We start from the raw sequence: 14,861 nt of genomic DNA, 5'->3' as shown, positions 1-14,861 counted from the left end.
CTTACTTACAATCTTCACGTTCCGTCCGATCCACAAAGAGAAAACATGCATCTAGAAGGTGAGAGAAAGAAGGGGCATATTTCTGAAGAACAGTTCTAGGAATTGTTCGTAGCTTCACGATGTTGCTTAACGGAAACTGGAATTGAAGAAAGGAAAAAAAAGTAAGTAATTATCTATAAATGAGCATTGTTATGTAATAATAATAATTAAAAAAAAACAAAAACGGAATTATAATGTTTACCTGTACAACCCTGAAATTCATTTATCTGTAATCTGGTCGAAAAACGTGGGAAGTAAAATGAATATTTCTCTTTGTCACGAGTTTTCTGGGAAGGAGAAATATGAAACCACAGTGAGGAAAAATGGCCTGTAAAGGCCTATGAAAATGGCCTATAAAGGTTTCTCCATTCTCCAACATGTTTCACCAACGACAGTTGTCGGTCTAAGTCGTGGGATATTTTCCTCCCAGGATAGAGCTGGATCCAACACTAGATGTATTGAATTTGTTTTTCTAAACTAAATGCATTCTACAGTCGATTTTAAATGTTTTTCCTGATGAAAAATTCGAATTTCAAGAAGAAATCATGCAGTGCCCACCCTTAGAGTGATTAGTTCGGCAACTGTATGAAAAAAACCACTAAATATCCTTCCATCTTGATAGGGATTTTAACCCACTTTGTACGTTGTGTGGGAGGACAACGATTATAACCACTCTGCTACTCCCACATGGGATAGCACAGTTTAATTTACATAAAGCTAAATTTAAAAAAAACAAATTAAGATAAAGAAGAAAACACTTAAGTCAACTAAAAGTAATTACTTCATTATATATATTTATAAGTTGTGTATACTCACACTGTAAACTTCATCTGGTTCATTCAACCAGCAATATCGAGGCGCGTCCTCACAATAAGCAGTCACATTCTTTTTCTTCACACACATATCTGGGAAATCCGCACAAAACTGCGATTTTCTCAACCTAAAATATTCGTTCTTTAAAATTCTAATAGTGCAAAATAATAATAATAACAATAATAATAATAATACAATGTAGTGCAATATAAATTTTTATTGCTTCTGAGAGATGGAGGATAATAACTAATTAAAGAAATAAGATCCTTTATCAATGGTTATAGTTAGGTTCTTCTATAGATGTTTATCCATATATAAATCACATAACATCACCATAAATTTACACATTAATAAGAATTCGTTGGGGCGATGACACCTCCCCTCACGTTAAACGAGAGGCTAATAGAGAGAGTGGACAAATTCAAATATCTAGGTTGTTGGATCAATGACAAAAATCAAACCGGATATGGAAATAAAAGCAAGGATTGAAATGGCCAAGCGATATTTTCTTAAAATGAGACCTGCAATGTGCAATGGGAACCTGTATCTCCACCTTAGACTCCGGATGATGAGATGTTACGTTTGGTGTTTTGTTGTATGGTGCCAAGACTTGAACACTGAAAACTAGCACCTGAAAAAAGCTTGAGGCATCTTAAATGTGGATGTACAGAATAATATTAAAGATACCATGGACAGCAAATGTGACCAATGAAAAATGTCTTGGAGAGAATTGGAAAAACCCGTGAATTGCTTTGTTGAAGGACGTAAAGAAAAGAAAAACGGCGTATCTTGGACACCTGATGTGGAACAACAAATACAGGCACTCCCCAGCTTACGGAAATTTGCCTTTGCGTAAGTTTTTGCCGGCCGGTGCAAACTTAAAAAAAATCGTGGAAACGTATTTTGCATCCCATAGGAATAAATGGAGATATCGTGAAAATATCGTAATGTGAACCCAATAACCCATTAGTTTATTTTTGGTAATTCGTTCCAAGACCTCAGAAGTTGAAATTTTCATTATATGACTAAGCTATTTATCTCTCTAAAAGGTCATTTTTATAATGTGATCAACAGTGATCACAAAAAACAGCGTTCAGGTGCTATATCGAAATGGAAAAGCTATTAGTAATGTGGATGGAAAATCAGATTCAGAAGCAAGGGCCCCTGAGTCCAATGGCCATTCAAGCAAAAGCAAGAAGTATGTATGAAGATATTGAGGATAAGTACAGTTCTGTCGGCGAGAGGTGGTTTGATCCATTCGACGCCATTCTTTTTACATCTTTAACCACAGTGGACCGTGAGTAAACAACAAGACTTGCCATTTCCGATATGGAAGCACCCGACGCACGAGCTCCCACATTTATGCCCTTTTGAAACTCCAAAGTACCGCGAACTCCAAACCCAGTTCGTGGCAAGAGGGGGTGATTCAGTAGGTTCAAGCATCGCGCTGGTTTCCAAAACATTAAAGTATGCGGTGAAGTCGCCAGTGCCGATTCTGCAGCTGCAAAGATTTTTTGTGATGTGTTGGAAAAAACCCCTTCGAAATCTCCACAGCCCTCAACTTCCTTCCGCAGCGGCGTGCTTATCAGCTGGAGAGTTAATTCTGGCAATGATGCTCGAAAGTAAAACTAGCTGATGTTATGCCTATCTCTTCCTCTCTCTTTTTGTAATTTTGTACACTTTGTCATTTTTCCTGCGCATGAGATAAAAAAATTCAATAAATAATTCTATTTACATGTTCGTCGAACACTTCTTGTTTGCTTCAATCAATCAAACTCAACGCCAAGTTGCGAGTGCTGCATAAGCATTTAGGGAAATTCGGACTTACGTAAAATTCGACTTACGTACAGTTCCACGGAACGCAACCGTTACATAAGTCGAGGGGTCGCTGGGGTATGCAATTCCGCGGCTAATTATTCAGGAGAGAATGGAAGGAAGAAGAAAGCCTGGGAGAAGACGCATATCATGGCTAGATAACATCAAGAAGTGGAAGGGACTGAACACCGAGTAGCTGTTTAGAGCTACCAGAGACCGAGAGATATTTGCCGTGGTGGTCGCATACAGGAGATGGCATACGGAGAAGAAGAATTAATTAATTTCCCCAAATTAAAAAACAGCGTTGTTAGTAAAAAATTCCTATTTAAAATATAAGACATGTTAAAGAAGGGGGGGGGGAGGAAAGATAGAGAAATTAGAAGAAAAAAAAAATCTGAGTATCATTCTTCCACCAACCAGTGACAGTGCAGGTTCTCTCCTTAAAAATATACTTTTTCTACACAGATATTTAATCTGAGACAATTTATAAATAATTGTTGCTGTTATTGTAGTAGGAATTTAGGAGCATCACCGACTAAGGCCATATTGCTCGAGTATATTGTCTGTATATTGCGTTTGTGTTCTGTTTGCTGGACGAAAAATCCGAGTTTCAGGGAGTAAAAACTACGTACCCTCACCAGAGACCGACTAACTAACTCAGTCACGTTGTGAAAAAAGGCCCGTAGAAATTCTTCATGTCATCGATGGGACTCAGACTCGGGTCTTTTCTACCCGGTGCGGAAAGGACGGCAGTTCTACCAAATATGCTACCCACGAGGGCTTGTAAGTAGGCTTTATATTAAAATCTAGATTATACAATATGTTTAATAATGCCAAGGTAAGTAAAAGTTTAATAATAAGAACAATAGTAATAAGACCACCTCAATCGGCAAATAGTAGTAGTAGTAGTAGTAGTAGTAGTAGTAGTAGTGGCACTTGATGCAAGAAAGCAGTGTAGGAGCTTATGCAGCATCAGCCAAAAAAAAAAAAAAAAAAATCACACCATACCCTCCAATTGCCTGTCCAGTTCCTCCTTAAATTTATTTAACCTATCAACTTCCACAACGACAGATGGACGTTTGTTCCAGCAATTAACCACCCGCTGGCTAAAGGCAAATTTCCGCACATCTATTCTACATCTATCCTTTCTTAATTTGAACTTATGTCCCCGTAGGTTCGTATTCTGAACAAGTGGGAGGATCCCATCAGAATTCAGCGTGCTCAACCCATTCAAGGCCTTATAGACCTCAATCAGATCACCGCGCAGGTGCCTAGTCTCCAGCCACTGCAATTTGCAGAACTTAAGCCTCTCTTGGTAAGAGGATCCCTTCATTTCCCTCACCAATCGTGTTGCTCTTCTCTGTACACGCTCAAGCAAATCTACATCCTTCCTAAAATAAGGCCTCCAGACCTGTACGCAGTACTCAAGGCGTGGCCTGACCATTGCCTTATACAGAGGGACAATCACCTCCTTTTCCCTGCTAGCAAAATTCCTATATATCATTGAGAAAACCCCATGACCTGCCCTAGCAGCCTGTCTACATTGCTCAGAAAACTTCATATCTGACTGCACAATTACTCCCAGGTCTTTTTCATTTTCTACCACCTTAAGTGTAGTACCGCACAGTTGGTACGTTTCTCTGGGGTTACTTCTACCCATATGCACTACTTTGCATTTGTCAAGGTTAAACTTCAGTTGCCACTTCTTAGCCCATCTGCCCAAATTATCTAGATCCTGTTGCAGTAGCACACTGCCATTACTGTCATTAACAACCCTGCCAACCTTCGTGTCATCTGCAAACTTCGACATTAAGCCTGATATACCTTCATCAATATCATTGATAAATATACAAAACAACAGTGGCCCCAACACCGAACCCTGTGGGACTCCACTAATAACATTAGTCCACTTAATTCTGTCTTCTCCCACTTAACCATCCTTTTATCCATTGTAGCAACTTACCCTTAATACCATTCTGCTCCAATTTGTACAGTAGTCTTCCATGCGCAACAGTGTCAAAAGCTTTCCTGAAATCCAAGTATATGATATCAAAATTATTTTTTGCATCCAGTTCCTTTGTGACCACATCATAATAACCAATCAAATTTGTCAGACAAGACTTTCCCTTAACAAACCCATGCTGTGTCTGAATTATTGCTGCAGTCTTGTCTAGATGATCCTGCAATGCATCTTTAACCAGTGACTCCATTATTTTACCCGGAACAGAAGTTAAACTAACTGGTCTGTAATTATTCGTGTCACCCTTCGAACCTCCTTTGTGAATTGGGGATACATTTGCACATCTCCAGTCCGTGGGAACCTCCCCTGAATCCAAGGATGCTCTCATAATTATGGCTAAGGGTTTGCTTAGTTGCTTTGCCGCCTCCTTTAATATAACTGGATAGATCCCATCCGCCCCAGGTGCCTTTCTTATGTTTAACTTCAACAATTTCTCCTCCACTTTGCTCTCAGTTATTACAAAATCATTAAGCACACTGCTACAATTTGATAACCTTCTTCCATTTTCAAACTGTAATGATTCCTCACGTGTGAATGTAGATGCAAAATACTCATTCAGTTTGTTTGCTATCTGAGTAGGATCATCAACAGTCGAACCATCGATGTCAAGTGGACCAATCATATTCAGCCCCTTCCTTTTAGAGTTTATATAAGTAAAGAAATCCTTGCTGTTTTTCTTAGCATCTTTTGCCAAAGATTTCTCGTAATCCGCCTTTGCCTGCCGAACCTCCTTTGTGACCTGATTACAGACTAGCTTATATCTGCTACAGGCTTCTGCGTCGCCTGATAATTTATATGCATCCCATGCATTTTTCTTCTCTGTCACGAGTCTCATTAGTTCATTTGATAACCATTTAGGCCTAAACCTTGAACAATATTTCTTCATCGGTATGAAAAGTCTAGTAGCTTCCACGATTAATTCCTTGAATGCTTCCCACTTAGAATTTACTGTTTGTAACATCGTCAGTCGATCCCACTGTACAGAATTTAAAAACTGTCTGAGACCACTGTACTTCCCTTTACGGAAGCAAAAACCCTTTCCTTTACCCCTGACGGTAGTTACCTCTTTGAGTAAATCCCACTTCAGCACACTGTGATCACTGCCACCTAGTGGTTCCTTTATCTGCAAATTCTTAATACACGAATGATCACTGCTGATAACCAGATCAAGAGTATTACTTTCTCTGGTTGCCTCTCGAACATGCTGCTGCAGAAAACAATCATCCAATAAATCCACAAAAGTCTGACTAGTGTGTGAGTGACCAACCCACAAGTTCCAGTCAATATCTGGGAAGTTAAAATCCCCCATTATAAGACATTCTGATTTACTGGCCCACTCTATTTCTCTGTACAATTGTTCATTGTACTCATTCAAGTCATTAGGCCTATAACACACTCCTACTCTTATTTTTCCTTTCGCAGTGCTTATCTCACACCAAACCGACTCAACAGAGCACTGTTCATCTATATTAACTGGGTGCACTTCCTTTGATTTTATGTTTTTCTTAATTAACAGCATAACACCCCCTCCCTTTCTGTCCTGTCTATCCTTTCTGTACACATTGTACTCTCCAAATTCCAGTTCAGCATTCCTTATATCTGTGTGACACCACGTCTCTGCTATCCCAACAATATCCGCCTTTGATGTCTTGACCAACACTTCAAATTCATCAAGTTTATTTACTATACTTCTAGCATTGGTATACATGCAAGCATACATGCTCCTATGCCTATTCCGTGTTACCCTAACACATCCCATATACCCAACTATTCCATGATGACTGCCATCCGTCCCTGAAACCCCCAACACCCCTCGCTCCAGGTCGCTTCTTATTCTAATAGAAGTTGTGCAAGAATCACCTTCACCTCTGCCTGCGGTTACTGTTAAACTATTAGTCTTTGTATCCCCCCAAGCTAGCAGTTTTCCGACCCACCTAACACTGCCTCGATAGCATCAGCAAATATTCTTGCACCCTTTCTATTTAAGTGTATCCCATCCCTGTAGAAGCAATCTCTCCTGTTAACAAGTACAGTCCAGGCTGAAAAAAATTCTACCCCTGGAGCCTTGCACAATCTTTCCAGGGCCGAATTGATCGACAAGGCTCTCATCATATACTCCCTCCTATCGTGTCTGGGCAGAATTGCAGACACTTTTAAATTCAACCCTAATTCTCGGCTTTTTTTCAACAGTGACCTGTACTTGTTGAGTAATTCTGCCAGTCTCCTACTCTTAATATCATTAGTGCCAACGTGTACAACTATATCACCTTTTGTGCCCTTGAAAGATGATATCCGCTCTACAACGTCATCAACCTTTGCCCCTGGCAGACATACCCTGGTCCTGTTCCACCTATCCTTTTTACATAGCATGTTCCCCGTTTCCCTGACAATAGAGTCACCAACAACTAATAGTTCCTGTGGGACCAGCGCATTCTGCCTTGGGGGTTGCCGCTGTGTTGCGTGATGACCAAGTGCAAGCTCTGGCGTTGATGTGGGCAGCTGAGAGCTTGATGGGCCCCTCAATTTATTTCCTTCGAGGGCATCCACCCTGTCCTTCAAACTCTCATATAGGCCCATAACAACGCTGAGTTGTCGCCTCATTTCCTTACACTCCTTACATCGCGCACACACAAAGACATCCCCCATGGCAATATCATGTTCCGTTCCAGAGAGTTCGGCAAACATTTCACAAGCTGCACATTTTTTTAGGCTGTGACGCGTTGGAGAATCGCCCCCCTCAGTTCTCCCCCGAGTCACAACACTCCTGCCACTTTGTGCCCGTTGCTTTGCTGCTCTAGTTCGGGGCATGGTAGTTTAAATTAATAAAATCAATAAATTAAATGTCAGTAGTATTTGAATAGAAACTATGAAATAGAAACAGTGAAGCGTATTACTATATAATTATGCGTTAGAGCTACCGCAATTAAAAAATTTGAATTCCCTACAAAAACTTTGAATTCCCTATATACAAAAACAATGGCTACAAAAATCGAACAAAAATAACGGTTTTACCTATCGTAAGTAAAATCCACAAAAACTCTTTATCTAAATTAAAATAAAAAATAACCAGCGTAACTATAACTATATGACTACGTATTAAGTACAATATAAAACAACAATCATGTAAATAAAAGGCAAACACTTATCGTTTTTGCGGAGCCTGTAACTGTCAGCTGTAACTTTTAAATAGAGTCAGCGCCCTCTCTCTCATCCACATAGCCGTATACTGTGCTACAATAGTAGCCACTAGGATTAATGAAAGAGAAACGAGAGACCTGCACCAGAAGGAACGAAAAAAACAAGGAACTGCAGCTTGGGAAAGAAGGCTTCAGCATAAGATAGAAGAATTGAGTCAAGATAGGCCAATTGACTCAGTACCAAAGAGGTAATAGGAGTGAGAAATTAGTTGGAAAAGTGAAGAGCATCCTCAAGAGAGACGTCCACAGCAAACACGAGACCAAAAACCAGAGAATAGGAGAAATATTTAGATGCACTGAAGAAGAACCTCATCGCACTCAGCAAGAGACTACTCCGATACAAAGAGAGCTCACAGAGAAAACTAAACAACCGAATCTTTGATGAAAACCAAAGAGCCTTCTAGAGAAGTTTCGGACAAATTCAGAAATTCAAATTATTATATTAGGGTCACCCGTGATCTCTTATATATACCCATATATGTATTATGGCTGTAAATTGCGTGTGTTCTCTGGTCGATTTGCTTGTTTTGCTGGATGAAAAAAACCCGGTTTCTGGAGGGAAAAAAACATTTCTATCTACCCCTGAGACCGTAGATAGCAATGGTAACAATACCACTGTGCTAAACGCGCAGAAAAGTATCGGACATAGTGTGCATAGTATTAGGGTCAGGCGCCACCTGTGGTTTCCCACATCTGCGCCATATGTTCGCTGTGAAGCAATACAGTACTACTGTAAATGCCAGAAAAGTGTTGTGTGTTGTATATGACATATTGCGTTAGGTTCTGTTGTGTGTCCTGGCATTTGGCTGCAGGGCCCCTAGTGGGACTCCACGTTGCCCGCACACACCACTAGGAGGTAGCCAGTCTGCCCATTATTCTCTGGCTAGTCTCCGTCAGGGTCGCCAGAGCTTCCTGGACGGAGACAAAAAAAAAAAAAAAAAAAAAAAAGGTAAGAGTCGGGGAAGTACAGAGTGTACGCAAGAAAGGAGGGTATAGCTAGAAATATGGAGGATGTAGGCGAAGGTAACCTCCAGGTTATCAATGGAGCAATAAGCGCCATCAGTTGAAAGGGGAACCCGGGAAGGACGATAAATAAGACAGCAAGAGAGCCGTGTGCAAGTTGCCACTGAAGAATGAGGTGGTCCATACGCCAGTTGATCCTATCCAGGTTAAGATCGGTTTTGCCAGTTAGGTTAGGATCAGATGTTTGGGTTGTTCCTATTTTGTGTTGGCAATAGGGTGCTCCGTCTTATGAAGAGGGCTTGTGCAAACTTGGTAAACTCATTAGCATTGGCATTAGCATTAGTAGAGGCATTTGATGCAAGAAAGCAAGCTTATGTAGCATCAGCCAAAAAAAAAAAAAAAAAAAAAAACCCACTTCCACTTCACCCCTCTGTTCGTTCAAAATACCTGTCCAGCTGAGCCTTAAACTTATTTAGGCTATCAACCTCCACCACAAGGGATGGAAGTCTGTTCCACCAACCAACCACCCGCTGGCTAAAGGCAAATTTCCGCACGTCTATCCTACATCTGTCTTTCCTCAATTTGAATTTATGCCCTCTCAGGTGATTATTCTGAGCAAGAGGAAGAATCCCATCAGCATTGAGCACGCTTAAACCATTCAAGGCTTTATACACCTCTATCAGATCACCTCGCTGGTGCCTAGTCTCCAGACACTGTAATTTGCAAAACTTAAGCGTTTCTTCGTAAGAGCACCCCTTTGTTCCATTCACTAATCTTGTTGCCCTTCTCTGTACTCGTTCCAGCAGCTCTACATCCTTCTTGAAATGAGGCCTCCAGACCTGTTTACAGTACTCTAGGTGTGGCCTGACCATTGCCTTATACAATGGAATAATCACCTCCTTATCCCTGCTGGAAAAATTCCTGTATATCATTGACAATACACCATGAGCTACTCTTGCAGCCCGTCTGCACTGCTCAGAGAACTTCATATCTGCCTGCACAACCACCCCCAAGTCCCTTTCATTCTCTACCACTGTCAGTGTAGTACCACAGAGTTGATACGTTGCTCTGGGGTTGCTATTTCCCATGTGTAGTACTTTACATTTGTCAATGTTAAACTTCATTTGCCACCTCTCAGCCCATCTGTTCAACCTTTCCAGATCCTGTTGCAGCAGCATAGTGTCAGTAGTGTCCTTGACAACCCTGCCAACCTTTGTATCATCTGCAAACTTGGACATTAAGCTTGATATACCATCATCAATATCATTTATAAATACAGAGAACAATAATGGACCCAACACTGAGCCCTGAGGGACTCCACTAATAACATTAGTCCACGATGAGCAGTGTCCATTGATTACCACTCTCTGTCTTCTCCCCCTCAACCACCCCTTTATCCATAGCAGCAATTTGCCTCCAATGTCACACTGCTCCAATTTGTGTAGCAGTCTTCCATGTGCAACAGTATCAAAAGCCTTTCTAAGATCCAAGTATATAATATCAAAGTTATTCCCAGCATCCAGTTCTTTTGTGACTGCATCATAGTATCCAATCAAGTTGGTCAGGCAAGACTTCCCCTTAACAAAACCATGCTGTGTCTGAGCTATAACTGAAGTCTTGTCTAAATGATCCTGCAGTGCTTCTTTAACCAGTGCCTCCATTAATTTTCCTGGAACAGAAGTAGTAACAGAATAGTAGTAGTTTTCTTCTGTGATGAATAAGTGTTCATTTCCTTGAGGGTTATCTTGGATACGAGTAAACAGGATGCTGCGGAGGTCCTCCTAGTGTTGACAGATATATACTAGATGGTTCCAGTCTTCTATTTCACCACATGCACAGAAGTATCGGACAAGACGGAAACGGACCACCTGAGCAGAAGACGATCGAGGAGTTCTGGAACAATACATGGAGCAGTGATGTAAGACATGACATAACAGCCGAGCCCTCTGGATAGAACTAGAACAGGAGAAAACCAAGGATGTGAAAGAGATAAGAGAATGGGAAATTCGGGATGAAGAAATACAACAGTCGATCAGGAAGTCCCACAACTATCAAAACCCAGGAAAAGATAACGTACACAATTAGTGGGACAAGAAGATCACTTGCACACACAAACACTAGCAGAGCGGTTCACCCGAATGATAAGGCGCCTAGAGACAATTCCAGAGTTTCTTACTCAAAGCATCATATATCTGAAGGCTAAAGACTAAGATACAAGAAACCTGGCGAAATTAGCATTAGCATTAGCATTACTAGAGGCATTTGATGCAAGAAAGCAAGCTTATGCAGCATAAGCCAAAAAAAATAAAAAATAAAAAAAAAATTTAAAAAAAAAAATAAAAAAGAAACCACTTCCACTTCACCCCTCTGTTCGTTCAAAATACCTGTCCAGCTGAGCCTCAAACTTATTTAGGCTATCAACTTCCACGACAAGGGATGGAAGTCTGTTCCACCAACCAACCACCCGCTGGCTAAAGGCAAATTTCCGCACGTCTATCCTACATCTGTCTTTCCTCAATTTGAATTTATGCCCTCTCAGGTGATTATTCTGAGCGAGAGGAAGAATCCCATCAGCATTGAGCATGCTCAAACCATTCAAGGCTTTATACACCTCTATCAGATCACCTCGCTGGTGCCTAGTCTCCAGACACTGTAATTTGCAAAACTTAAGCGTTTCTTCGTAAGAGCACCCCTTTGTTCCATTCACTAATCTTGTTGCCCTTCTCTGTACTCGTTCCAGCAGCTCTACATCCTTCTTGAAATGAGGCCTCCAGACCTGTATACAGTACTCTAGGTGTGGCCTGACCATTGCCTTATACAAGGGAATAATCACCTCCTTATCCCTGCTAGAAAAATTCCTATATATCATTGACAATACACCATGAGCTACTCTTGCAGCCCGTCTGCACTGCTCAGAGAACTTCATATCTGCCTGCACAACCATCCCCAGGTCCCTTTCATTCTCTACCACTGTCAGTGTAGTACCACAGAGTTGATACGTTGCTCTGGGGTTGCTGTTTCCCATGTGTAGTACTTTACATTTGTCAATGTTAAACTTCATTTGCCACCTCTCAGCCCATCTGCTCAACCTTTCCAGATCCTGTTGCAGCAGCATAGCATCAGTAATGTCCTTGACAACCCTGCCTACCTTTGTATCGTCTGCAAACTTTGACATTAAGCTTGATATACCATCATCAATATCATTTATGAATACAGAAAACAATAATGGACCCAACACTGAGCCTGAGGGACTCCACTAATAACATTAGTGGACAAATACAGGCTAATCACCTGTCTCCCAACGATGTACAGGATCCTGACCAGCTGCTTAACCAAGAAGATATCAGACCATTTGGAGAAACAGAATACCATGGCCGAAGGATGCAAGGAGCATTAACCATTGAAGTGTTATAGAGCAAGCCTACAAGAAGTGCCGCAACTTGTGTACCGTCTGCATCGATTATCATAAGCTCTTCGCCTCCGTACCTCATAGATGGCTAATGGAGACGCTGACGATCTACAAAGTCAATCCGACCATGACAAATTTCCTAGAAGCAACCAGAGCGAAATGGAGTGCCACAAGGTCGAGAACATCACAACCAGACCGATCCCCCATCAGGAGAGGAACCTTCAGGAGATACTCTGAGCCAACTGTGGCTATGTCTAGTGCTCAACCCGGTATACACCATTCTCAACAATATCAAGTATGGATACACCCACAAGGAAGGAACAACCTGCTCACCCGATGTACATGGAAGACATCAAGCTCTACGCGGCGACCGAGAAGCGACTTCGCTGCTACTCCGGTTCACCAAAGAATTCAGCAATGGCATCAGAATGGAATTTGGACTAGACAAATGCATGACCCACGGAATGTATCAGGGAAAACTAGTCAGCCCAAACTACCAAATGTACACTGATAATAAGGGACAAGACAATCCAGCACAACAGACCGGACATAATCCTCGTCGACTCTCTTGATCACCTTCAACCACCATCATAGTACTAAAGGGCCTACACAAGAAACTAGCAGCAATAAGCCTCTCCGAAAACACTTACAAGGAACTCTAGAAAATCGCAATCCTGAACACCTGTAGGCTAGTCAGAGTTCCTCGAAGAATAACAGTAATAGCGGACATAACAATCACCCCGTGCTTTGGTTCCAGTATCCAACAAGGGTTGGGGGGGGGGGAAATCAGGCGAAATAATAATAATAATAGACCATTGTGACACTTCAAAAAAAAAATTAGAATCGCTTGAAATCCAATTGGAAACGAGTTCGATTTGAACTACTTTTCACAGGGTTTTTCAAAATGAAACAAGAGCTAAATCTGTAAATACAGTGTTACAAATTTCTTTCAAGCATTTAAATAAATGTGAAAATAAAAACTTGACAAAGGTACTGCTAATGATGGCCCGAATTTGGATAAATCAATATTACTGCGATGCATTAATATTCCAATATTATTCTAATTAATATTATAATATTTATCTAAAAGTTTTTTTCTTTAAACTTACCCATTATGGTCACATATAGTGATAGCAGGAAGATCAATAACCCGAGGAACGTCCATGTCCAAATTCACTATAGTTGGGTAAGTGAAATATATCTTCATGAATGTGACTGTCTGGTACAGGAAACCAGCTAAACAACACAAAGCTAGCATGATTCTGACCCATTTGATCTTCTTAGCTTTTATTCTTTTTTTCTTCATTGTTTATCTTATATAAGAGACAATGAGATATTTCGAATGATTCAACCAACACCTGCTAGAACAACAAAACAAGGGTAAAAAATCATCGCTTTAAGACGTGCACAAGATTTTCAGATAGCCGGGAGAACCTTCATCTGGTGTTTAAGTAAATATTTCGCGACTGTCTGTTAAACAGCAGTAAGAAAATAAAACACTTCGGTATGAAAGACATACGTTAGATATAAAAAAATATTTTTGTATGAAGTTGTCAATTATTATGACAAATGATAATTGACAAATTATACCTAATTATCATTATTAATTAATTAATAATAAAAGGAACCTGATGAATAATTAATAATGTAATGACACCATCACACTACTTAACCTACTTTCATGCAATTTCCATTAAATCTAAGCGTAACTTTTGTTTCTCTTTCCATAAACTTCGTCTGCACTTCTTAGATAATAAAGCAATTCAAACGATCAAAAAGCGCCCTCTTTTGTCCATTGCACAGCACGACAATAACGAGAATAATAAATGTTGTCGAACTGAACATTTTGGACACATAACATACATGTTGAATATGAACATCCATTTAAGTACTCTTGAGGGGGGAGAGATTCAAGGCTGGGAACGATTTTCCAACCATAGATTACTTGAAGTTATTTTAATTTTGAGATTTATCATGCAATTAAATAAATGGAAATTTAAAAAAATAAAAATACTTAATAGAAAATAGCAACACAATACTGTATATGACATTTAAGTATCCTATAGGTTTTAGTGTATATTGCTATTTTCTATTAAGTATTTTTATTTTTTTAGATTTCCATTTATTTAATTTTTATTATTTTTGTAATATAAATATATTTTCCTGTATAAGTAAATTCCCTGCAAATAATAATGAAATATCTGCATTTTACTTTTAATTTTATTAACGCAGACTACAGTTCATTAAGGGGGAGCGGAGAAGAAAGATATCTTTAGTATTCGATTCAAGCCACTTTTGTTTGTTGTGTTCACAAACATGGGAGCACAAGAAACCTAGGCAAAACAAAAACTAGCTAAATAAATAATGAATAAATTAATACTAATAAAGAAATATATAATGAGCCTACATTCCTAGAATTAATACCAAGGACACTGAGACCATGCATAATTAATCGATAAAAATATATTTCGTTCATATTAGGATTTTTCAATCAAATAAATTTGAAATAAAAAAAAAAGTACTCGACGAGGATGGGATTCGAACCCACGCGGGGAAACCCCAATGGATTAGCAGTCCATTGCCTTAACCACTCGGCCACCTCGTC

General features: G+C 40.0%; 1 non-coding gene across 1 annotated transcript; it reads right to left on the bottom strand.

The window, feature by feature from the left end:
• Window positions 1-14,779: 14,779 nt before the first annotated feature.
• Window positions 14,780-14,861, bottom strand: TRNAS-GCU (transfer RNA serine (anticodon GCU)). The gene has a single exon. It is a non-coding gene; the product is annotated as a tRNA-Ser (tRNA).

The sequence above is a fragment of the Mastigoproctus giganteus genome, chromosome 3 (assembly GCF_048544385.1).
Source record: "Mastigoproctus giganteus isolate SK-2022 chromosome 3, ASM4854438v1, whole genome shotgun sequence".
Lineage (NCBI taxonomy): Eukaryota > Metazoa > Arthropoda > Arachnida > Uropygi > Thelyphonidae > Mastigoproctus > Mastigoproctus giganteus.
This window is presented reverse-complemented; position numbering and strand designations above follow the sequence as displayed.